The sequence below is a fragment of the Puntigrus tetrazona genome, chromosome 14 (assembly GCF_018831695.1).
Source record: "Puntigrus tetrazona isolate hp1 chromosome 14, ASM1883169v1, whole genome shotgun sequence".
Classification (NCBI taxonomy): Eukaryota; Metazoa; Chordata; class Actinopteri; order Cypriniformes; family Cyprinidae; genus Puntigrus; species Puntigrus tetrazona.
The window spans coordinates 1,279,377-1,306,420 of NC_056712.1; positions in this window are offsets into that span (position 1 = coordinate 1,279,377).

Here is a 27,044-nt window from a genome sequence, read left to right on the forward strand (position 1 = left end):
GCCACTCCTCAGTTTTATTAAACGTTTCAAGTGTTCTCCTGTCTGCCTGCCTCATCTCTCCTCAGAACGTGACAGCAAGATATTAACATTTTAGTAAGATGCAGCAAAATATCCTCTTTATTTTGAGGCTCTTACTTGACCAACTCAGGCTCACTGGTACATTCCTCTACATGCATTTCTTCAACCCCGTAGTTATGTACATTACTATACATTTTGCAGCAGTTTCGAAGTGAAATGTTCAGAGTGTGGAGCTAAGACACACATTTAATATGTGACTGTTGCACATTTTTATAATAATGGTACAGGTATGTATTGCAGTGTTTTTATAATGCTGCTCGAGGTACTGTCTTATAGGCTGTGCGTATGAGCGGCAAAGTGTGAACAAACAGCCCACCAAACACCCAATCAGACATTTACAAATACAATCAAATGAGAATCTTTGCATTTAAACAACAGCGTTTCTGGTCATATGTAAATCCGATATGTCTTACGAGTCAAATGAGCACCATTACCCGCCACTGCACAAAAAGTACCTGCGTTTGGATGTTGACGGGTGTTGATTTCATCCCCTGCCTGCTGTCCTCTAAAGGCTTGCGTCTGCAAGTACTTCTCATTCCCTACACATAAACTTGTGCTGTCTTCACATCCCAGTACGATCTTTCCTGCTTATAAATTCCTCTCTTCATCTCCGAAGCTCTAAATTACTCAACTGGATCATATAACTAAATGAGAAATGAAAAACAGCTCTGTACCTAGAGGGTGGAAGCCAAAGTACTGACTCTGTCTGCTCCTCCACAAGCTTGAATTATCAATAAATGACTGTGTGCTAGTCTCAACATTATGTAATACCGCAACATCTTCAAACATGACTTAAGCATCTACCAGCAATTGTTGTAATGCATACTTGAATACTGAATTTCACACCAACCAAACAAGAAGAAATAGTTCTTTAAAATACTTGTGTTTTGTGGGCTGAAAACCATGTGTTGTTAAACACAATTTGTAACATTAAAGTTTCCTTACTACTGCGTGTAGAGATTGCACACACACACACACACACACACACACACACAAATGCAAAGTGTAGATCAGATCTGGGACAACAATTAAATATACATACATACATTTGCTGGTTTGTTAGTGAGGGGTTCAGCTTTAAAGTTGTAACTGTATACTGTTGCACCACAAACTGGGAAATACAAATCAAACAAAAAAAATGCCAACTAGCAACTAGATTGTGCTGTTTATGAGTTATGATTATATGATACCGATTTTATGCAACAGTCCAATGAACTAGAAGTACATATTAAGTAATTAGCATTTTTACAAAGTTGCAGATGAACACTGAGCATCGACAAAATAGTATTGTTTGAATGTTTTAGTGGTTTGAACAAATCAGATAAGTAAATGATTTCAGTGGTTTAATATACACTGCTACAAAGTTGGCAGTCGACGATTTACCAAAACTGAACTGATTAACTGACAGTCCACAGGTCAAGGAACCATGGTGAAGCCGCTGGATTTTACGCATACCGATAGCTAGGTTGCAAATAATCGATTAATTAACCACTAGTTTTGAAAATGGATACTGGATAAAAAAATAAAAAAAACATAACACTCCATGTAAAATAGTACTGAATTTTATTACAAAAAAAACGTCCTGATGATGTGCACACATCACGTTTTCATTTTCCTCAGAGATGCTGTGTTGTGTATGTATTTATCAAATTGAGGAATAAAACAACTTTAAATGATTGAAAATTAAGCTTTATTTATTTTTTTACCAAACAAAGGAGAATTACTATTCAAATTAAAACATGGAAGAAATGTTGTTTGATCATTATTATTTTTTCAATACTTTCAGCAGTAGCGCATTTAAACCACAGGAAGGTCCTTGCCAGATGTTTTAAACGCTGTTTAATTTTTCTGCCACCGCTGCAGAGGCATGTCACTTTTTTTTTCCAGTGACAGGCTCTGACAAATAACACTCAAGCTCAAGTCAAATTCATGGTAACAATCGTGACATTAAACACTTGGCTCGGACTTGCGTGTATTTTTGTGACATTAGTTTAACCGCCTGAGGTACTGCTAGCGTCCTCTCAGCCTTGTCGGCCTACACACTGCTCTTCTTTTTCCAATGCAGCATCTAGTCAACAAATGAGTTACTTTTATATCGACATGAAAACATTTTCGTTGTCTGTGTTTTAAACATGCATCTGAAAGGTCAGCGCCGTCTTCGCGTGCAGTGTCACGTTTCAAAGCAAATGCAATTGTTTTTATAGATTTTTTTTATTTAATTGTTTTTGCCTCTAGAGGACTCTCTCACCATAGATAAGTTGGCTCTTGCACTGTTGGCTATCGGTGTAGATTTTTCCCGATAACCGATAGTTCAGGGAATCAACTATCGGTGCCGATTAATCGGCAAAACCAATACATCAGTCGACCTCTATGGGGAAGGGATCCTCCGGCCAGACCCACGGTGATCCCACCACACAGAGGGCCCGCCAGGAGACAAGCAGTAGCGATGGTAAGGAGTGATATAGATGTGGTGGGAAAGGGATGCTGGGTGAGAGTTCAGAAAGCTTAGCGGGAACGACCACTGTGGTCATTTCAGAACAGGCAGCCATATAGTTCACCAACAGCCTAAATAGCTGAAACAGGACTGACTGAGAGAAACAGGGCGGCTGACACTCATTGAGTTTGATGATGTGGATATGGATATTCAGATTTTTTATTTATTGTTTTTAGATGTTTTTAGTAAGCGTGCACCTTATAAAGAAGCAAGAATTAAGCAAAGGACTGAATCTGAACGATGGATATAGTTTTTAAAGGCATTTAGGAGTGCAATGGCAGTTTTTGAAAGGAATAGAAATAATTATAATTTTGAAATATTTAAAACGTAAAAAATGAATGAGGTAAGAGATAAGGTAATAGAGGCTAAAACACTTTTTAAGGATAAGATTAGTGAAATGAAACAGGATTCTCATAAGGAGAGTATTAAATTACTTTGCCGGGAAAAGACTAATATAGATATCTAAGATAATATGTTCTAAAATTAGCCTAAATATAGATGGAAGATTGATATCTACTTAGATAAAGGTAGCAAATCATTTTAATATATATATATATATATATATATATATATATATATATATATATATATATATATATATATATATATATATATATATAAATTTTTTTTTTTTTTTTTTTTTTGGTCAGTGCAAATTGGTATATTTAATGATAAATTAGTTAAGGAGTATTATGCTCAGTGTGGTATTATGCTAGGAGATTTTTTATTTACTAAAATAAAAGAGAGTAACGTCTGTAAGAAAATGAATAAATCCTGAAAATAATAAAGCCACAGGGTTAAAATTTCTGTGACGTTTCTTAAGGATTCAGTCATCTTTATTACTCCAATGGTTAAATCTTTCAATTTCTCAAGGTTAGGTTCCTGATGAAGTAAAACAAGCAAGAGTTATTCCCCTTTTTAGGAAAGATAGTAGGTTTAAATGTAATAATTACAGGCTGGTGTCAATTCTGAGTGCATTATGAAAAATGATCGAATAGATTATTTTTGAGCGGAAGCCTTTTGAAGACTTCTTAAACATAATATATTGTATGAGTTTCAATCTGGTTTCAGGAGAAAACATTTGGCTGAGACAATTTTATATTTAACAGATTATATAAGGGAAGTTAAGTGGGGTACTCTTAGATCTGCAAAAAGCTTTTGATACAGTCAATCACAGCATTCTGTTTTTAAAAGTTAAAGCAATGGGGTTTTGTAATATGGCCCTTAAATGGAAAAACTGTGTCATATAGTAAATTTGACACAATTGTTTTTTTGGATTATTTGACCATTTCATATGGTATTCCACAAGGGAGTGTATTAGGTTCTTTACTTTTTTAAATGATATATTAATGATTTAAAAATGACCTGTTCATATAAGCTTCATCTGCAGATGATGCAGCAATAATTGTCTCAATTGTCTCATGAGAGGGTGAGAAATTTTGAAAGTAGAGAAAATTAAAGGGTCTCCAAATGGTTTTGCCATAATAAACTGAATATTATTTGTCTTGGCTGCTAAACTGAAAAAAAAAAAACAACAACTTGAGTTTAAAGGTAAAGGTTGAAGATACAATTATGCAACTAAACGAGAAGTAACCGAATAAAACAGATACTTTTAGTTTAGATACTCAAACTTTTAAAATGTTGGCTGGTGGAGTCATGATTATGCTGTATTTTTTTTTAGTATAGTGGTAATATATAATAATAATTATAATAAAAAGTACATTTTGAAAACAAAAGTTTTTTTAAAAAGCGTTGATTTTCTAAAACTGGTGTTTGAAATATTAAAAAAAATAATTCCAATATAATCATTAATATTATTTGAATTAGCATTTTTGTATGAAATAAAACAAACAAATCATGATCATAAATTAAATCAGTAATCATCCCATGACCCCTACATAAATTATTGAATGCCATTATCTGCAGTGCTTTCTTTGTTTACTAGGTTTTCGACAACATAAAGAAGTGAATTAATGTAGCGATATTTTATTTCATTATTTTTATATATATATTTTTTTTTTATGACAAAGCCACACATAAAGATGAATAATGTCTGAATTCCACGTGAGAGTGAGAATCTCTGAGGCGAATTCTGATGTTTGGATTCTGATGTCCTGGTTTTCCCGAAGACACCGTTTTGAAAGTACTTGTTTAATTTTTGAACTACGGCTGAATCTTTTAAAACTTCCTAAGAGTCCTGCTGTGCTAATAGTGACTGATGGCCCCTCCTGAGCACATGACCCATGTCCGTCATGAATATGCATGAGCTCAGGACAGGCGCTGCCTCAAGAGTGGAGTTGTAGGAGGTGAAAAACAGAGGGATGGAGTGATTGATGGCCAAGTTTTGGGACATAACGTCAGTTGCGCTACTGAGCCGGAACGATCCCCCCCCACTAAACTAAAGGTCATGATTTGAAGCTTGGGAAATCTAACACAGCCCTCTGACTCAATAAAAGTTGCTGCATAAAGCGTTTTCCCTCCTCTCGCAGGAAATGCTGGTTTTCTCTCAGTCGAGTTGCTTTGAGGCAGAACAATGTAAAGTGAGCACAAATACATATGGAAGAGTTTGTCTGCATATCCATAAAAAGATGGGCATCGTATACGTGTTATATTTACAACAGAAACCAGATTTTTTTCACATTTTTTATCACTTAGTTTGTGTTCCTGTCATTTTAGCATTTATAGATAACTAAAAGCATTGATCATTCCCAAACAGAGATTCATAAATGTAAAGCCCCGTAACAATTGATCCTCTGTGAGAACGTTTAATTAGAATTTCTAGGTGAAAATACAAGTGCTTGCAAGAGAAGAATATCAATACGGCGCTGTCTTGCAAACAGTTTAATATTTAATACATTTTAAAACATAAAAAAAGATAACATTCCACATTACAGCTGAAAACTACTGTAAATGTACTAAAGGAACAGAGAGAGTGGCAGGAGGCAGTGCTTTGCTCAGTGTGTCATGAGCTGTGCTTAGCAGGTGAATTCCATCTGCATTCCCTCCTCATACGCGCCGCACAGCGGTAATCTATTTACTGTTAATATCTCAGCCACTCGTTCCAATATGAAATGCATTAACATTCTTTATGCAGAACCATTCTGGGCCACCAGCTGAGCCGTGCCCAACATATTCTCCAAAAACATGGACATCAAGATAAATACATTATGTGTTTGTTGAGGATAAAACTTTTCTTTTCTTTTCTTTTTTACAGCATATGCTGATTTAAGCTGATTTTTTAGCTAAGCAACAATTTCCTGCTCAGAAATGGCCAGCGTATACCAGATCAAACCAGCAGAGACCAGGTCTATCTTTCTATCTATCTATCTATCTATCTATCTGAGCTATCTGAGCTTGGAGTAAAGCTACATAAAATAAATGAACAGTAAAAATCGAGAAGCGGCTGTAAATCATGGCGAAAACTTTCATTTAAAAGAGTGTTCATTTTTCTCTGAAACAGTTCAATCTGGCAACGCAGTTTTGATGTACACATTGCGGCATTGGAAACGAGATCTATGGTTAATGGTGTTATAATAATGACCCTCATGGAAGAAGAAAGCTGTTGTGTTTACTATTGTAAAGATAAGTGCTTATCAGGATCAGCTAAATGCTGGATTTTCGAAAGTATGTTAACTATTTAAGGTTGATATTGTTATTCACTGTCTCTTATTGTGAGAACATTTCAAAATGAAAGTCATATGAGCCGGCTGGTCTGAAGATCTGTCTACCTGTACGCAAAACTATATCTGTCCAATTGTGAAGTTATGATTTTTACTAGTGAAAATGGCGACACAACGTAGAGACATGGTGCAACGGGATATGATGCCTTTCAATGCATTTTATGCATGCACTTCTAAAATCAACACTTTTCTGTGAATAATAAGGCCTGGTCTGTCTGTTGTTATGCTCAAAACCCCACAGATTTCACAGTATGTTTAAAAGAGAGAACTTTCTTTTCTTTCCAACAGCCCAAAGACACATTCACCGAAAACTAAACCGCAATCGACGCCATGCAAACCTCAGAGCTCTTTCCAAAATATATGCAATTGATTTCAGACTTTGCTTTCAGACGGCACGCCATCAAATACAGTTACATGAAAAGCCATCACACACAATAAGCCCATACTAAAATGAAAAAAAGGCTTTTCGGGGTGAACTATATGCATTTTGAACATTTCAATATCACGCTACTATAATCTACATAAATTGCAGGAGATGCTCACACATTTCAGACTTTACCTGAATATACAGAATCTTTATCTTTCTTTCTTTCTTTCTCTGGTTTGAAAGTGTTTGTTTCAGGGTTAGACTTCTAGAAATCACAAGAAACTGTGCAAAAAAAACCAAACTGCTCTTTGAAAATTTACAGCTGCTTTATTGTCCAGAGGGGATATTGGTTTTACTGTACAGGCGAGGGACCCAAAGCATGACTGTAATTTTTCCTGCGAATATCAATATGTGCAATGCTCAAAGAAAGCACTTACTCTCCTAACACCTGTCTCACATTATTTAGGTTTGTACACGGTACGTCAAAGAGGAAAGCTCTTTAAATAGATCATTCAATTCCTATGGCGATGCTACGTATCTCCCTCGCGGCCCGTTCCTCTGTTGTGTCTAAATGCCTAACAGCCGCCGGCGTCTTAATCTCATTGAGTCCGATGACCTGCTCAGCCTTGATGGAGAGAAGATATGGATTGTTTTGCTTTCCAATTTTTTCAGTGTTTATATTCAAGTGGAACCTCAGTAAACTCTGTGACCTGAGCTGGGCAGCCCCGGATGTCAATTAAGAAAACTGGACCCATGAGTCACCGTGCACCTGCATTAACACAGATAATGAAGCCGAGGCACTTAATGAACCGTATTGTACCATGAGTCTATTGTAACAAATAATTGGACGATGTCTATTTTTGGAAGCTTTTAGCATGTCACATGTTGGAAGCAAGCGGTTTGGTTTTTGTCCCATTCCTGTGTTCATTCCACATGTTTAACGCACTCTTTTTGTACAGCAATTGTAAGAAATGCTGGATTATAACGATTCCTTGTTTACCCAAAACAGCTAAAGTGAGTGTAAACCCTCAAGATACAGTATTAAATTTAGTTTAAAGAAATGTGATCTTTGGCCGGTAAAAGGTTTACAACCCCTAGTTTAAGATACTTAATGGTGGTATTATTGAACTAAATTATTATAATGAAAAATAATTGTCTAGGCAGGATGCTTTATATATTTATTTGTGCATTTATGCATTTATCGAGCAATTTATTAAAATGAAGTAGGTGCTTAATATGTCACCCAAAGCATTTTTATGTATTAATTTATTTTCAATGAGGCTCACCTTCGTTGATAATGTTGAAAAAGTTAAAGTATAGTTATAGATAAGTTGAGAGTTGATCAATTTTACATGTATTTTCTCATTAATCTGAAAGTATAGCTGGGTGGTAAATATCACGTCGGAGTCAGAAATAGAGTTACGATGTAGCCTTTGAAAACAAAGAGTAGATCATGTACCATGGCGGTAATGTCAAGAATCATAAAGTCTGCTGTTATGCCATGCCATGCCATGCATAAATGCTTCATAAAGCTGTCATGTTTGGTTAATGCATGTTTCACTGTCAACTGAACACACATTTATAATTTATGGTTGAGGTTATGTCCGTGTCACGCTTCACAGAATGAGGGAAAAGAGAACGGGCCAGTCAAGACTCAACAATCTATAGAACAGCATGAGAGAATATTATTTATTTATAGACTGATTATTTTTTGTAATGATCTGTACACAGCTGGGAGTACAGTACATCTGCCCACATATTACATGCTCTGAGTAAAATGTTAAAAATTAATGCATCCTTTTTTTTTGTTCTTCGCATCTTAGCAGTTTATTGCTTTTCCATTTTGAGTGAAAAGTGATACAGCTGTGAAATATACCCGTATGTTTCTAATGTTAACTCATCTCAATTATCATAACGATTTTAGTGATTTTACACTGCAATATTTGGTGGCACTTTAGAATAGGTAACACTTGTTGATTATTAACCATAAATTTTTCCTTAAATTTTTAGTTAGCTGCTTATTAATAGCTTGCAATGTACTTTTGGGTAAAATTAGGGATGTAGAAAAGATCATGCAGAATAAGGGATTAATATGTGCTTAATTAGCACTAATAAATGGCTAATAATCTAGTATTATGCTGGCTAATAAGCAACTAATAGGTGTAACCGTAAAATTTATTGTTACCCAATGTTTTACTCTTGATGTTAAAATAAATATCTGACTGCGATGACCAATCAAAAGCAAGTATTTCAGAGAGCTGCGTAATAATGTTAAAGAGCCATGCACGCCTCATTTCAGGTCACTGATGAATCCTCATTAGTCAAAGCCATTCAAGTGCTTGTCTACTTGTCTTGATATAATTTGTCCTCAATTATACGGTAGGCGCTTTGAGCCAAATTCATCTGTTCATCTAAACTGTGCTGAGGCTAATCCTTTTCTGTCTTCGTGCCTTCAAAATGTGTTTTGCTAATTGATGAAAGCACGCAAATTTTACGGCCAAATTGTTTTCCTTGTTCGGGAAGCACCAGAGGCGATTTAAGCGCGAGGACTCAGTCCCCTGCAATCTCTTGATACACCAGCGCATAATGTGTTTTTTTTGTGCGTTTTTGTCTTTGGAATTCAGTTTCCTCAAAACTGTCAGCCCAGCGATGAAAGACCGAATCAGCTCTCTTGGCTGCCATCAAAGCAGAACATCCGACATAAAGAAAGAAGGAAAGAAAAGGAAAAACAATAGAGAGTGATTTACTCCCAGTGCTCATTATAAACATAGATTTGTTCACAAACACAGTGATTCACTTACCATATAAATGTGAGATGGGCTAAAACAAAGGGCCGAAACAACTATAGTAATGGTTAAAAAGAGATCCTTTTTGCTTTATTTGGCAAGCACGGTCACTGCAATAATAAATAAATAAAAAATCTATATACATGCACTTTAAGATTAATAGGCAGAGTGGCTAGAATTTATGTTTCTATTTATCGGATCTGAATTTATGATCTCGTAGCTGTTGCAGTCTGAAAGCGTTTCGCTTTTCTTGAGTTTACTGTAAAGGTTTGATGGGCTTGTTCATCGATCTTTTGTTTTTAGTGTTTGTGTTGTTCGTTTTCATCCACTTACGATGCTGCGTTACTGTTATGACTGGCCTGGCTTACAAAGAAATGCTTTGCGCCTTGCATGGGAGGAGCGACGTGCAATATCTACATGACGGGCTCATTCCGTCATGGCCTTTAGTAGTGGACGAAAATGAGGGTCGGAGGAAAGTCAGTGGCCGTGGTCCCGTGAGCTGGCATGTGACTTGTGTGACTTCTTCTTGCAGTGAATCCTAAATGCACACGCAGGCAGCGAGCTGGAGAGAGACTGTAGGGAAATCAGCGAAGAAGAGGTTTATGAATAAGAAATGAGAGACAAGCAGGATCTCAAAATACAGTATGTAATTTGGAGATGCGAGTAGCACATATAAATGTTCTATATTGGTGACTGTGATTTTGCCAAGTAGGACATATTCCTGGGACAACATCCCAGTTTGGCCCGAAATAACCTTCAGAGTCTGTGAGATTTTTGGTTCAGGTTAAAGGAATAGCACTGAGTTTGTAGTGAGCTATTCTGTATAATCCACGACTTCGTTGTCTCTTTTTGTATGCTATTCTTTTAAAGGGACAGTTTGTCTAAAAATTACAGTTCTGACATCATTTAATCACACTTATGTCATTCCAGACCCCTTTGAAACACAAATGAGGATATGGTAACACTTTACAATAGATAACACCTGTTAGCTATTATCTACGGCTTTTCCATCAATACAGTCTAAGTTGTCTGTTCATTAATAGTTAGTAAGATAGTTGTTTAGTAGTAAGGTAGTAAGTTTAGGTATTGGGTAAAAAGCATTTCACTGCATTTCGTACCATGTATGTATGTGTATGTGACAAATAAAAATTGAATTTGAATTAGATTTTTTGGGTAGGATTAGGGATGTAGAATAAGGCATTAATATGTGCTTAATTTGCAGTAATAAATAGCTAATATTCTAGTAATATGCATGCTAATGTGTGAAACCAAGATATTTTTTTAAAGAAATCTGAGAGTTTTCTATCCCTCCACTTGGATACAGTTTTATATCCCTCCTATACGTATATATTAGGGGTGTCACGATACCCATATTTTGATCGATGCCCGTGTTTTGAATGTTTCATGGGCATTTTCAGCTGGGATGTTCCCGTGACAATGCAGCACGATAAAACTTTTGTAAACACCTGTAAACATATATAAATGTGTTCATTGTCACGGGAACATCCCAGCTGAAGATAATGAGGAAATTGCATCACTTCCTTTGGCAAGTGCATTCCAAATGCCTAAATAATGACACGCACGTGCCCTGCTCACTCTAAAGTCCACACTAACAAGGGGATAAAGATGATCAGTTTTATTTGGAAGTTGGCCATTAATGATCAATACACAATAATTGTATCGTTATCTCATATATATACAAGCGTATCTTGGTGCACTTTTTAGTGAGCCACGAAATACGTACCAATAAGCACATTAGTAGTTTCCAAAATAAATGAACATTAGAGGCAGTAAAACTCTGACACCTTTTATTTCTTTTCTAATAAAAAAGAACATAGTTTTGATGAATGAAGTGTGATTTCACACAATTACTTGAAGAATATCATGTCATGACCCCTTGTAAAAAGACTTGATCAACATACGTAAATAGCTCATAAAACGTGATAAACAGAAGCGCAAACGTGCGCTTAATAAATGAGGTTTGTTCTAGAGTGTGACAAACTCCATGCATGTGTTTATGTACATAAAAAGCCTAAATTAAATCTGTTCACATAAAACGATCATTTTCCTAAGACTTGGATTAAATTGGTATAGAAACTGAATCTCTATTCAGGAGACTCAGGCTCTGCTTTAAAGCCATTAACAGCAGCTTGAGCGAAGATATCAAGTTTTTTGCTGTGGTATTTGGTAAAATACGGCACGAGAAAATAGCTCGCTAAAATAAAACCTAAAAAAATACAATTCTTTTTACGCAGAGAATCAAACATACCTACAATATGTGCATTGGAACCTTAGTGATTGCATTTGTTTTCAACAATTCAGCGACAACAATCTTGTATGCTGGGTTTTGCGATTTTAGCCACCTGATTTTCACCCGTCAACGGTTTTGTGGAAATTGGTCACAAATGGCTGAAATTTGAGAAACCTGAGGCAAATCGATGGTCGTTCACATGACTAAAAAAAAAAAATCGCTAAAAAACGTTTTCTGTGACATGAGCCTCGCTGCTCAATTTTTGCTTGGTTGTCTGTTGCCAAGTGTTCAGCGGCAACAAGCAAACACTGAATAAACTCATCACCACAATACTGACCATTCTCCGGAGCAGGGTTCCATAACCTCGGGTAAAAATTCAAATTCGAATTACAGGTGTAAAACATGTCTTTACCCGGGGTTAAAAGCGGTGTTTAGAATTACGATAACCCGGGGTTAAGCACAGTGTGAAAAACCTGTCATAGTCCTACAATGTGAAAGTGTTTTGACTGGAAATGACACCAGCGACAACCTCATAAAAGAGCCACTTGTATCGTAAGCTTTCTTACAGGCGATCTGTTGTTTAAAAACCACCTCTTCACCTCTTTTGTAATTATTTGGCCAAATTGTCTTTTTTTTCATTGCTTACCCTTTAAATCAAACGCTAGAATCATGACCCGATTGTGGAAGATGTTTGCACTTTCTACTTGCAGAAAAAAACACAGAAAAATGGGTAACACTTTACAATAACTACACGCTATGAATCATTAGTTAAGCTTTAGCAATTAGTCAGTTCATCCATTGTTCCAACATTAATAGTCATTAGTAAGCTGTTTATAAATACAGCTATAAATGCCTTGTTAACGATTTATAAGCGTATATACATTTACAAAGGAGATTTAAAGGCTCAGTTATCTTCCTAACAGAACAAACACATAAAAAAAAATCTTCATAAACAGTGTGAAGTCAGACTTCATTAAGCACTGCTTGAGTACACTTCCTATTCCGTTTCCTGGAACGTGATGTATTTATGTTGCCTAGTTTGGAATCTCACTTATATTATTCAGTCCACTTTGCAGGGATTTCAGGGGAAGCTGACAGCATTTGTAATGACAGCGCTACTACGAGTGACGCTGTCCGCTTGTAAAGCCTCAGTGTTTCGAAAACGCTTTCTGAGTCCAAGCCTCCACTTCAATTTCAATTGAGATTGCTATCTAAACAGGCGTTTAGGAGCACTTTTCGTTTATAACAAACGTTTAAACCGAGCCTTTAAAAATTCAGTTTACAATAACGTCTTTGGGCTCACAGATATTTTATGACAAATGCCTCAGGCTCCGCAGGGAGAACCATAAAAAGCATGCTGTCTGAATAAGCATCACAGAAGTCATAAAAATACAAAACGCAGTGTGGCGACGGTAATGACGTAACCTGCTGGTTAACTGTCGTAGTACAATGCATGAATTATAGAAACATTTCTAGCCAGTCACAACGCATGTTTGTGTCATGCATGCCAATTATGATAATTATGAGGATGAACTTTGAACTTTCTTTAGGCCCAATGTTTCTAAGTTGGTACTGTCAGTGAGAAAGCAAGGTCAGATGCAATGTATGCATCTGTACAGACTTTTTTTACATTCTAGCTACTACTAACTAACACTAATCTGCTAAACGGCTCAGTTGAATGACGTAGTTTGCTATTCGCTAATGAGTTACTTTTTTCCCAATACCTGTCTCAGGACTATTAAAAATTACTATATATATACAGTTATGTCCGTATGTATTTAAACACTGACACGATTTTCATAATTCTGGGTCAGTATGCTATCCAAATCAAAATAAAGTTCAAAGTCTGGAACTTTGATGCTTTGCCCAGGCCTTTTCGCCAGTTGTTTGTTTTTGGGTGTTACTGCAATTAGTTTCGTCTGAATTGCATTTGAGATCAGTGAACAGTCCACTTTCTAATACTCCTAGGATGCTTCCGCAGTATGTTTTGAGCCATTGTCCATCTTCACTGTGAAGTGCCTGCTAATTAACTTCTGCAGGTGGTTGAACGGGCAGACAGTATATCCTTATACATTTCAGAATTCATCCGCCGCCTTCTGTCTTCTGTTACATCAGTAGGAAACACCAATATAAAACCGTGCTAATGAAAGTGAATAACCTCAAATGAAAGCTGAGAGTGTGCACTTTATGCTAATATTCATTACGTAGTTAATTTTTCCAAAAAATAAATAATACATGATAAATAATGCACAAAATGTTTATTGTTATTCATTTATCCCCCAGAAAACAAGACTGTGAATCATTTTGTCGGGTATATGGACCTAATTGTATGCTCAAAATGAACGCAAGTAAAGCATATGTATATTTAAATCTAATGTGAAGATCAAGTAGTTCAAAAGGATTATATTTATAATTAGTGAAAATCATGATAACTCCATGACTAAGCTTTTACATAGTAATGATTCAAGTATTACCAAACTCTTCATTAGGTGGTAAAAACTATTCTAAAGTGAATATTTACTATGGTAACCCACCAGAAATTATTCAAGTGTTTACAAATTGATATACAAGAATTTCAAAAGCTTGCAATGACTTTACAGTTGATTACCATGATTTTCACTTTACAGAATATTATTATCATTTAGAAATGCTTGAGTGTTATTTTTTACATTTAGAATGACAGATTGTGAATGAATAAATTATGATATATAGTAGTATAGTATTAAAAACGAGTGGTTATTGATTAGTTAATAGTGAAAAACAGACTATATATGCGTGATCACTCACTAGTTAACCAATTAATAGTTTCTTTTTTCACTATAAAAAAAATTTCAGACCGCCCCAACTGAACATTTTTTAGTCACTCGTTGCATCTAAATTTTTTCAGTAGCTCAATTCATTTTCTGCACAATTTTATGTTTGGACTACTGTTGCCACAATTGAAAAACAATCAATTCAATTGGGCTGATGGAAAAAATTGATGTAACGAGTCACTACAAACATTTTAGTTTGGAGGTCTAAAATTTTTTGTTCATTCTTAGTTCCTAGAATGTTACTAGCTATTCATTAATGCCGAAATGGGATTTCTGTAGGAATTGTATGTTACCATCTTGATCTGGCTCCTGTCTTACCCATTTTTAACTGTCAGTATGGATGGGAATCTTCTTGGATCTCACCTGGTTAGTGTTAGGAACGTGTTGATTGACAACAAAAGCCTGCTGTTCAACACGGTCCGTTAAACTTGACAAAACCGCTACCTTGTACATGCGACGTTTTTAATTTTCTTCAAAAGGACAGCAATTCCAGCAACAAACAGTGGTTTATTCTCAACTTAACCTCCGAGGACTAATCCGTTTTCTTTGATCTGCATACCGAGTCTTTAAATGCTACTTCCATTGACCACAAGGTGACACCAAACACTCACAAAAATACCCTTGAGATTAATTTGGCTGCTGCTCAAGAGTTTATATTCACCGCATCCTATAGATTTAGTGCTTCACTATATTTAGCTCGGGCAAAAACAGAGAAAATTATGAACACTTAGATGGGAACGCTGACAATAAGCTGTTAGTCGCTTTCCACCCAAACCACAAAGCTATTTTCCCCTACGCCGCAGTTAAACATGAAAGCTCGGGTATCAGTGTGTGTGTGCGTGCGTGTGTGTGTGGAGAAAACCTTGTGTCAATACATCAGTTATCACAGCTGACTGCCTCCTCAGCTTCCCCTTTATGACACCATGCCATTTTCTGACTCTCAGCTGCTGAAAGAAATGAAAGCCGCAGATGGGAAATAAAGCGGAGCTGCAAAATGCATAGAATCCTTTAATGAGCGTTTAGCGCGTTCCGAAATCAAAAGAGCATAAACCCTACAAATGGGCCAACCCTATTTGTTACGCCCCCCTCCCACCATTTCAGCCCTAAGTAGAGAAGCTTGCCAGCGAGTTTCCATTCGCAGTTAATGAAGATGTAGTCCCTGCTCACCTGGAAGTGCCTGGAAGGTGGGAGGTGACAGACGGGCGACGCGAGCTTCCATATGGACACCCTCGCCTCACCTTCACCGCTCCCATCCGAGACCTCTTCGCCTTCAAATCGCTCCTCTAACTATTACGGCACAGAGACGCTGTTCCCGGATCAGCGGAAAAGGCCAGGCTCTGCTTGAAGCCCACTCCATTACAGGTCTCAGTTGGAAGTGTGGAGGTAAATGAGAATCCGATGATGGATCGGGGTGTGCGGGGGGATGCTGTGGGCGGTATATCACAGCCAGTGTCCTCGGCGTATCCGTGTCGCTCCACCTCTCATTACTGTAATGAACTCAAGGGAGTACGCGGGCACTGCGAGGGACCCACGGGCTGCAATCTGTTTGATTAGCGCAATTTACAAATTACTCCGGTCTCCGCTACCGTCCTGAGACCATGGCATTCATCACAGAGCGTTTCACTTACTAGATTACGATTCGAATGAAATAAATAAAGGGGGCCGTCTAATGCGCGGCTATGCGTATATGAGAAGGCAGCTGTGCGTAGCTGCGATAATCGGTTACGGCTACCTCGTGCCTCTATAGATAAGGTGAGATTTGCATGAAAGGATGTAATGTTTTATGTCGCGCAATTACGTTTAGCAGTGTTTTCTCTCTTGATCCGTGGCATTTTAAAGCCAACTGATGGCTGGATCAATAAACAAGCAGATAGGATTTGAAACTTAATTATAAAAATAAATCATTGTTGAGACTAGTCTATTTTTTTATGCTTGTTTGTAGCCGCTGAAATATGTAAATTAATGTTTGCATATGTATAGACGAGTCAGTGTTTGCTTAATATGCAAATAATGCATCTGCAGGGTAATGCCTCAGGTTGATTCTTTCTCTCTGTAGGTTTTAAAGGCACATCTTTCAACACGAGAACAGTATTTCCTATAATATTCTTGGCTAAATGTACAAACTTTTTGCATGCGTGCAAACTTCTTTGTTATAATAATAGAGGAAAAAGTGGTAACACTTGAGCATAGAAATCAATTCTGATTATAAACCACTTGCTTATTAGCATGTCTATTGTTGTACGTTTTGGCTGTTTATTAGTACTTATACAGTATCCCGCATGACTATATTGTACAGTGTCTAACCTAACTACCTCACGAACTGTTAATAAGCAGCAAATAAGGAGGATATTGAGGGAAAAGTCATAATTAATATTTTTTAATAGCAAGAGTTGGACCTGATTGAACGTGATTGAAAAAAATGAAAAAGCAAAATAAATAAATTGTGATTAAATTTAAAATTACATTTACAAAGTCATTTATTTTCCTATTATTTTATTTATTAAAGTTTGGACTTACGCGCCGTATAAACCCGGATAGAAGCGATAACATTAAAACACAAATATTCGTCTCCAGAACAAGTGCAAAATAACAGTTTATTTATAATCTTATCTGGGTGTAGCTAAAGAAATCTCTTAAAAAATAATCGTGTATTTAGGTAAGGAAGACCGAATTTGAGCCCGAGTGCATTTGCACATGAGCTTTACCAGGCTTATCGCTGTGGCACTGTGAATGCCTCATGGCAAGGTCAACAGACCAGCAGAGTCAGCTGGACGCTTTTTTCCGCTTGCTCTGCAGGGCGGATGAGGTGTCCAAAACCAAACATGACCATTGGGCAGTGTTTACATCCTTAAAAAAGGACACACTCTATTATAATGAATTGTTTAGAAGGCACATTTTTCTGCCTCCATGACTTCAGCGGATTAAAACAGACAACACACCACTACTAGACCGAAAAACAAGGGTGTCGAACAATTTTCATGTCTAGTAATTATTCGACAAGTAACATCGAATTTAGGGAACGCTTCTTACTACTAACTGGTAACTGAGTTTTTCCCTTCAGTAAACTTGCTGAACAGTAAAATTTGCTGCTTATTGTAAGTTTGTAAGCTCTTGAAGTGCCCCTATTATGAATTTTTGAACATGAATGAACGTAGCTGTACACAAAGCAGGACTTCGATAAAAAAACGAGCTTAGCGTCACTCAAGGGAAGGGTTTGTGAAAATGAATCGTTGAACTCATTTTGAAATCGTTGAAATCATTTGGGAGTCGTTAAGCAAATAAAGGAAAAAATTAAAAATAAATGCACGTTATAAAGACCAATCAAAGTGTTTTCTGACCTTGCTTGCATGCCAACCTCTTGTTGGAGACTCCCAAAAACAAAACACGAACCTTTCATAACCCATACACTGAAAAGATTTATTGATTTTTGCACTATTTATTTTTATTTTGTGTATTTGGTGTAACAGAACGTGTCGACATGCTTTACTGTTCAATAAACACATTATTTTTCAAATACTACATTTACAAGTACATTATTGCAGTTCCTCTAAGCCCCGCGTCTCAAAAAAGTGTTGTTTTCTACAAACCGACAAGCACAGTCCGCTCTGATTGGCCAGCTGACAGGTGCATTGTGACCGGACGAACCCCACAAGCATGCGTCGGAAATGTAATGCCCCCTTTCATAAACGCAAATTCAGCTTTTTAAAAAAATATGGTTTTACCATCGGTTCAAGTTCGAAAAGGGAGTCGGGTGACAGACGCGGCGCTCGTATATTTGCCGTCAACAATCCGCAAATTGACTCCACTGTGATGTGAGTGACCCTGTCTTTGTCTCTCACACACACACACACACACACACACACACACACACACACACACACACACACACCACACACACACACACATTTTAAAGGCCTTTAACACAGGACACGGAACAATCTGCGCAGTTTAAACCATTCGTTTCAATGAGTCAGAATTGACCTTTTTTTGTTTTGTTTTTAGAAATAGTCTGTTCTGTTGCAAGTAATCTTAACGATTCCTAACTGCATCTACTTTCAGATAGTCAAAATAGCTTTTGCTTTCGCACAGAAGCACCTAGCTTCTTCCTGACATGGCTATATCATGAGAAAAAGAACAAAAAAATAAAAATAAAGTAGTAATAAACAGCCTATATTCTAGTAAGCGCCGTGACATTACTGCTGCTGTTTGAATGTAGGGCTAATGGACCTCATGAATGCACTCGTCTTCATATGGAAGACCGGAACATATAGCTTTTATTGTTAAACCAATATCTGTCATTGTATGTCAGTATTTTCCAGTAACTGGTGCTCTGATTTGGTTAAAACAAGGAAAGCCACACCACCCAAGAGTGAATGAATCAAAGTCAAATTCTGCTCAGCCCCTTGAGTACATTCAGAAATACACTGAACAGACAGCTGTCAGTGACATTTCGAATATTTGTATTACGGCTCAACTTGACATCCATTAGAGCTTCATTTACTTTGCCCATGACTGTCAAAAGCAAACAGAGCAGGCCAGAATATATCAAACACTGCGCTTGAAGCGAACCAGACAGAGAATGCGGATAACGAAATGCGACGAAATCTAACAAAGTATACAAAATAACGGATGAAAAATAAATGAAAAATAGAAAAAAAATGCAGCCCTTGAACCAGCCTTGATCCCGCGAGATGCTGATATGCGGCACAGAGTCGTTCGGTATCACACAGGTAGGCTGCGAGAGGATTTTGTAAATTTGTTTCTGCAGTGAGATCATGTTGTCAGCGCTGCCATCAGCTGGCTGCCACAGGATGTTATATATTGTGGTTTCGTAGAGCATTATGCAGGCCTATTCAATAACATGACTACTGGCAAGGTTATACCACACTACAGAAATATGAGATACTTATCCTGAACAGACCTGATGCCACTCAAATGATGCCTCTGGCTAAAAAAAACAAAAAACAATAAAACATCGAATGAGTACATTAAATATGAGGCATCTTTCACAGAAAAGGATAAAAAAACGATTATTGGAGCATGCTTCACTTAAAATCTACTGCAATATTTCACATTTAATTAAATGTGTTGCTTGGCATTTATTTATATTAGTTTGTTTGCGAAACCTACTAGCACTTTGAACTACTAGACAATATGCTTTGCAATAAATACGTTTTATTCTTTCTCTCCAAAATTTCACATTTAACCCTCTGGGGTCCAAGGTGATTTTGAGGCCCTGACATCTGTGCTGATACGTATAACACACTACTTATGTAATTGTTTAATATTCAGCACAAACTTAATACTGGCCCATCAGTGACTGCGGCTAAGTAAGAAAGATTTTGAGGAGATTGAAAACTGGCTTTTTAAAAAGAGTTGCTATTTATTTAACACAGTATGAAAACACACATACTGAAGGTCCAAGACGCTTTGAGGACACCGTTCTAACCAGAGATGTGAACAGACTTTGAGTCCTTCCTGAAAACCGTTCAACAAGTGAAACATGTGAAGTGTTTGCTGCTTCTTTCCATGGACTCAAGAAACAAAATAACCAGTAAACAGTTAGAAGGCCCTCGAGTGAAAGCCTCGGGATTCATCTCTGGACCAGGTATAGGAGCAGATGGATGGATGGATGGATGAATCAGTTAATCAAGGTATGTCTTATCTCACTTGTATCTATTTTTATTTCACCTGCAGGAGAAACATCTGAGACACAGTTAATACTTAAATGACACATAATTGAAACAAGCTCTAAAGAGGATTCTCCGAGTAATAAAATTTTATTCTCGACTGAGTAAAGTATTATTATTTTCAATTCCACTGTGCTCAAAGTAATTTACCATGAACTACACAAATCTCGATTTAATCTACTTTCATTAAGCCACGATCCGATAGGACTGAGCATAATTTTTACTCCGTACCACCTTGCGTTTATTGTTTATGTACACATCTTTGGGCTCGCGGTACTGGAACACGGAGAGATAACAGACAAACAAAAGCGTGGGCTGGTACATTTCCCAAGACCGCGGCTCTGGCATTGATTTTATGGTCACCATCCAAGTGTTTTGTCTCCGTCTCATTTGTGATGTGTAGGGTCATCAGCAGCAATCAGGCTGTTATGCTGCGTGATGCACGGAGCGATTCGGCTAAAACATTTCAAGGGCATGGTTTCACAGTCTTATTGAAAGATGATATAAATTATAAAGGACGTGGCATTGTTTGAGCACCGTCGGAAGATGAACTTGAGCTGAACTCAACAAGATTTCTCAGCATTCAAAATGAGTCATACTGGCATCTGATACGATACCGTATCTTATGTTTCATTAAAGTAGTGCGTTGGTAAAAAGAGACTATTTAGCTTTAAAAGTGTATATAGTCTATATATGAATGAATCATATATGTTCTTATTCTTGTTTATTTATTCTGGGTTTGAGTTTAAATGTGACCTGGAATAAACATATCCATACATACATACATATTCTTTACATTAAGACCTGCTTAGTGAAAATATTGTGAATAGTATTGTTTAAATAAATAAATCTATCTGTCTAAGTTTTGATATGTAATATATTATTGAAAATACCTATTATTAAAATGACTAATAAAATAAGTTAACATGATTTACATCACTAAAAATGCAAAAATGTAAGATATTAATACATGCTATATTAGTATATTAATATTTTTAAATTAACACTGTTATTCTCTAATGAGAGATAAATATTATGTAATGCAATAAAATAATGTACATTTAAATTGTCTTTACAGCGACTTCATTTTCGAAATATATAACAGTGATGCAAAAATGCCTTAATTGAAAACACAATTAATGCTTTTATTATTCTTTTGATGCTGGGATTAAAATGACCATCGTGTTTTTTTTTGTAGGATTCACTCATATAAAGTTTGCGAACCTGCTGAAAGCTCATTTACAGTGTTTTCAGTAGCCATGAATTGAGAGATGGTCGCAGTCAAGCGCGGTCGCAGAACGCCGGGAGATTTCACAGGAGGAGAGAGCGCACAGCCTCTTTCTCAATAGCTGTCTGCTGCGATAATTTTGCGAAAAGCTCCTCAGGTTCACAAAAGTGGCTTGCTTCCAGAAATAACACTTGTGGCGGAAGATTTTCATCTATTTTTCATAACGCATACCGGGCACTCTGTCACAAAGAGTGTAACGCCTCTCCAACTGATACAGCAAGCGTGTTCACAGTGTGTACCTGTCCAGTCACCCCTCTTCATAAACAAATACTAGCGTTTCTGACATTAATACTAGTGGACTGTAGCATTTTACACTGACTCACAAGGCCGGGTCCCTTCGGCTGGTTTATTGCACCTTTATAACGTATCATCATGCTCTGACTCACCGCTCTGACCCGGAGCCTGGAGCGCCGCCTCCGAACCCTCGCTGACACGCATGATGGTCATCTGTCACCCTGGGCCTAAACCGCCGGGAAACCTCAGGGGAGAGAGGGCTTTCGGTTCAAGAAGCTTTTAGGAGCGCATTGCCTTGAATATATTCAGCAGCTTGCTCCATCTCTGTTCCTCCGGAGCGCTCCTGAGTCCCCAAGCCGCCGAATGCGAGAGGCTTCCGATAGCTTTCCGTGTCACTTCCTGTAACAAATAGCTAGAAGCCGCCCGTTGTGGCTCGGTGGAAGCCTTCACTATCTCTTGTCGCTTTCGGTTAGCTGATGTGCTCAGACGCGGGCTTGGTTTAAGTTAAGGTGGGACAAACGGAATTAAGGATGCGGCGGATGCCTGCTAACGCTTTGCTGGTAAAGGGCACGGAGGAGGTACGGGGCGAGAAAAGAGCAATCGGAGAGTGCACCTCGAGGAACATTTTCTTACACCTTATTGAGCTGAGATCCAGCGTGAGCTTGCCCTGTTTCTGGGACTGTAAAATGTAAAAGTTTACTCGAGTGGAATTTCAGTGGCCTTCGTTAAATATACACTAAATACAATTAAAGGGTTATACAGGAAACATTACTGATCATTTTTATAGCGGAACATGATATGAAAATGTATTTCTTGTGTTTTGAGAGTCAGGTTCTAGAAATTATGTGAAAAGGAAAGATTTTGTGTGTTGTCGGTTTAAAAAAAAAATAAAATAAAATAAATAAATTAAGGTGAAAATTGGAACAGAGGCTACATCTGACGTGATAATTATATTTATTTAGTAATGATTAAATTTAAAAAAAGAAATAAAAAAAAAAAAGTTTGCCAGCTAAAACTTATTCAAACTGGAAATTAACCAAACCAACACGTTATGTGTATATTTTGTTTTAGTTGACAGCAGTTATGAAGCGCAGGCTGAAAATAGCGGTCCATGCATGTGGTCAGTAAGAGCTGCTCAAAACAAGAGAAAGTTTTCCCAACTCCAGCATGTTTCTCCATATATGACCTCGTTCTCTGTCGAGGGTGCAGAATGGCGCTATGCGGTAGCATTATGCAATCACACCTGGGAGAATGGAACAATCCATTTTTCACGGGAAAGAGGGTAATGCGACTGGTCGGTTGAGGAAAGAGGAGATTGTCGGGATTTCAGGTTAATGCTTCAAAGGACCTGTGTTCAGTCAGTGCCGGCAGGTTAAAAAAAAAAAAAAAAAAAAAGCTACAGCAAGCGTATTACAGAATACGGGTAGTTCTGGCACTTCTACATTTTCAGTTGTAAAGAACTTTTCGTGTGTGGTTGTTTTTACATGAGAAGTTCCAACCGCAAGTGAAAACGCACCAAGACTTTTAGTCAGAATTATGTGTCAGATCAGTGGATCTTTTTTATGTCGTTCACTGATGCAACTACTGTTTAAAAAAGTAATTTACTATTGCAATTAATTTAAACCACACACACACACATCAGCAAACTACACTATATATAAAATATTCTGAAGTAAACTTTTAGCGCCCTTCATTAAGTGAGTCCTTGATTGAGAGTGAAGTGCTTGCTCCATTTAAAGTATTGACAGCATCAGATGAATACTTATAATGAACACTTATGAATATATTGTATAAAAGCACCAAGTCTCGGCACTCGGTGCAGGAAATATATCAGGGATATATTTTAAAGAACAACAACCTCATCCTCGCCATTGTTTTTTCTCTCAGAAATCAATTCAATTTATGATTCAAGACCCTTACTTTCCATACTGTTGTAAGAATAAAACCATACTTAGTCAAACTATGTTAAACTAAATTTAACATAACTACATAAAGCCAAACGTTTAGCTATTCTCAGTTATTTTTTAGTAATATATGTACATCACACAGATATTAAGGAACTGTTTGGTTAAATTAGGTTTTGAGCTTATGTCATGTCAGGAGGACGAATAATGGCAGAAAGATTATTATAGAAAACATAACTTAGAATCACAGTGACCTGACAACCAAAGCCAGAAGAGACTGGGCCTTAAATACAAACACAATTGAGGGTAGTAAACTAGTATCAGGTGGAACAAATTAATTAATCAGGCAACAAATGACGAAGTTAACTAAGTTACACTGTGCAATGTCTGCATGATTTATGTGCTCACACTATATGTTTGAAATATATGAGCATCACATTTGACATCATATTTGAACGAAATCCTAAAAATCTATCAACTATTAACAATTTTATATTAAATAATAATTAGTATTATTAGAATGAAAGTTTTATCATTAATTAGTCCAATCGGTCTACTACCTGACAGAATTGCACATTTACCAAACAACTGAGGCGAGCGTAAAATATTAATTTTGATTACTCACTGAAAATTATTAAAAACAGTTGGCTATGTTCCACAATTAATAACAGGCCTATAATTGAAAATCTCAACCATCTAGCTAGTCTGGATATGTCTGGATTCCGAACACTGAATTAACAGCAATTAATATTTAATCATCAAAAATAAAAACTTTTATTACAAACGAGGAAATTCAAAAACAAGTTAACGCAAAATACATAAATTCAGTTGTTGGATTTTCGCTAGTCCTACATATATCAACTTTTTTTACTTTTAGAAATTGTATTTATATTGCTCTTTTTTTTTTCAAATAAGACAACACCCTATAAAACCTATATATTTTGTCTCCTTTTGTTTTGAGAATTAATTACATTAATTATTTAGATTAATTAATACAGAAGTTCAGGTCATGCATTGCTTAAAACTGTATTTTAAAATATACTTCATTTTCTGGGCGTATGCTGTTTGCGCAAACTTACTTGATTCAGGTGATGATGTTCTGGAATGTGTGGGTTATACATGCTATAATGTAATATAAAGATGCCTGTGAACGGAACGTTACCTCCCATTTGCTGTATGGTGGCAACCTGGTGATTATATGAACATCATGACAACAAAAATAGGCAATTCAAGAACACAGACAATATGCCGTAAGAGGTATAGTTCTCTGAAATCTAACACCGATGAGTAGTTTTCAAAAGAAAGTAGCATTTCTAAAATCGTTATACGACTATGGGAATTGAACATGGCTATGAACAGAGCTAGACACTGTACAAGTAAATAATTTTAATTGTACATATTTTTAAGAATAAATGTAGTATTTATAATTACTGTGTATGTATATATAGGCTGTTGTTATGGGGCTACATAATCAGTACACCCTGCAAATGCACCCTTATCCTCTTTAGATTTGTTCAAACAGTTAGTAAAGCCACTGAAATTCTGCCACAACAACATACAATTAGTGAAATACTTTTTTCAATTTTTTTTTCTTCTAAATTTGGGTCTTTCATGGTTAAAGCTTCATTTTCAGGCATCATCATTAACAGAACATCAATGCGCGAGTCCTTTCTTGCATTCAAAGAAATGCCTCCGCCGGCTAGTAGAATATTTATAATGTGATTTTTGAGGGCTCAAGACAAGATAAGCTGTTAATGCCTTTTCACTCAGGATATCAAGTATTTCAGTGTTGAAATGGCAGTCTTTGCATCTCTGAATCATGCCATAACACCACTCCAAGGGATATTTAAAGGTTGTTTTTATTTATCCACAGTAATTCAGTGCGCCCCAAATAGAGTCTGCTTGGATCAAGTGGCCTGCACTGTAATTGCAGATCTTCAACAATGGGAGCAAGGTCAAGCCTCAAACAATAGGAAGAAAACCACTCTCAATTCCATCTATATATAGTTAGCCAATTTTCCACATGATTTTCAACCTCTGCTCTGTTCCCAAAGTGTGATCTTTTTTTCTAGATTTTCTAAACACACCACACCATAATCTCTCAAACTCCTATTTCCTGATATAGATAATAGATAAATAGAACAGCAATGTTGTATTGATAATAATAATCTTAGCCAAAAGACGTTGATAAAAACTGCACCCAATCAGAACTAAACAGCAGAAATGTTATTTTAATTCGCTGAACAGAGTACATACATAGCAGAGTATCTGTAGTCACTCTCCAGGGTGGATGTGCTTTTCAGAACATCATTAGCAACGATGATGGGGGAGAAGAGAGAGGGTCATCCAAACTGATCTTAAAACTTTCACAAGCTGCATAGAAAAACAAGTGAAAGTGGAGACGAATCTGAAAAAAAAGGGGGAAAAAAATACAAAACTGCTGACTTTAGTACTGCCTACCACTGCAGTCTTATAGACTGTTCACCCTCACCAGTGATTTTGGGACTCTACACTCTAAAAAATGCTCGATTAAATGTGGACAGAACCAGCAATTCTGGACTAACCTTCTGGATAGTAACCCAATCACTGGGTCAAAACAACCCAATCGCTGGTTCTCCATACTTTACCCAGTGCTGGCTTGTATTCAACCCAGCAGTTTAGACTGAGTGGAAGAATAAGTTTTCAAGTGTGGACTGAAATCTGTCGAAGCATGTGCCGTGGATGATAAATACAAATGCCTAATAGTTTATAAGCTGCATAACCTGAAATGCTATGAAGTGCCATGAAAACATGCTTTTAACTCCTTACTGAAAACAGGTCTTTTACTTCTTGACAGTGATGGTGCTTTATCGGCTGCCAGGACACTGACAAAATTGAAGTTGTGCTGGGTGAGAGATGAGACAAGAAAAGCCCACATTAAGATTCTGCTGGCAGCAAAGTGTCGTGCTCTCGCCATTGAAGTACCACAACAAGAAGCACTGCAGAGTCCTGCGCAAAGAAGCGGCTGGGAAAATGACTAGAGTTTTGTGAATACTGTAAGTCAGCTCCTCTGCATTAGGGAGATCTTTTTTAAAGCCAACACAGCACTACCGTCCAGCACACCTGTCAAGAAGCTTTTTAAGTCTCATTCTCATAGTTTCTCAGGCCAAAGCGTTCAGAGACAACTTCTGTGCTGCAATGATTACTTCAATCACACACACTTTATCTTTGGCAAGAAAACTTTTAGGTTTAATGGCTTACTGTTGTCAGATCTGTTTTGCAGGCCTATGAGTCTATGCTCATGCGGCACTTTGTAGAATAGGCATGACACTTCCGTTGTATACTTTAGCTGACCTGTCTATGGGTTATTGTTTTTGTAATATTATGGTATATTCTTATTTTTTGTTTTGTGTTCAGTTAATAAAGCGTGTATGTCTACTAAAAAAATATTTTCTTTTTTTCTTTTTTTTTTTAAGATTT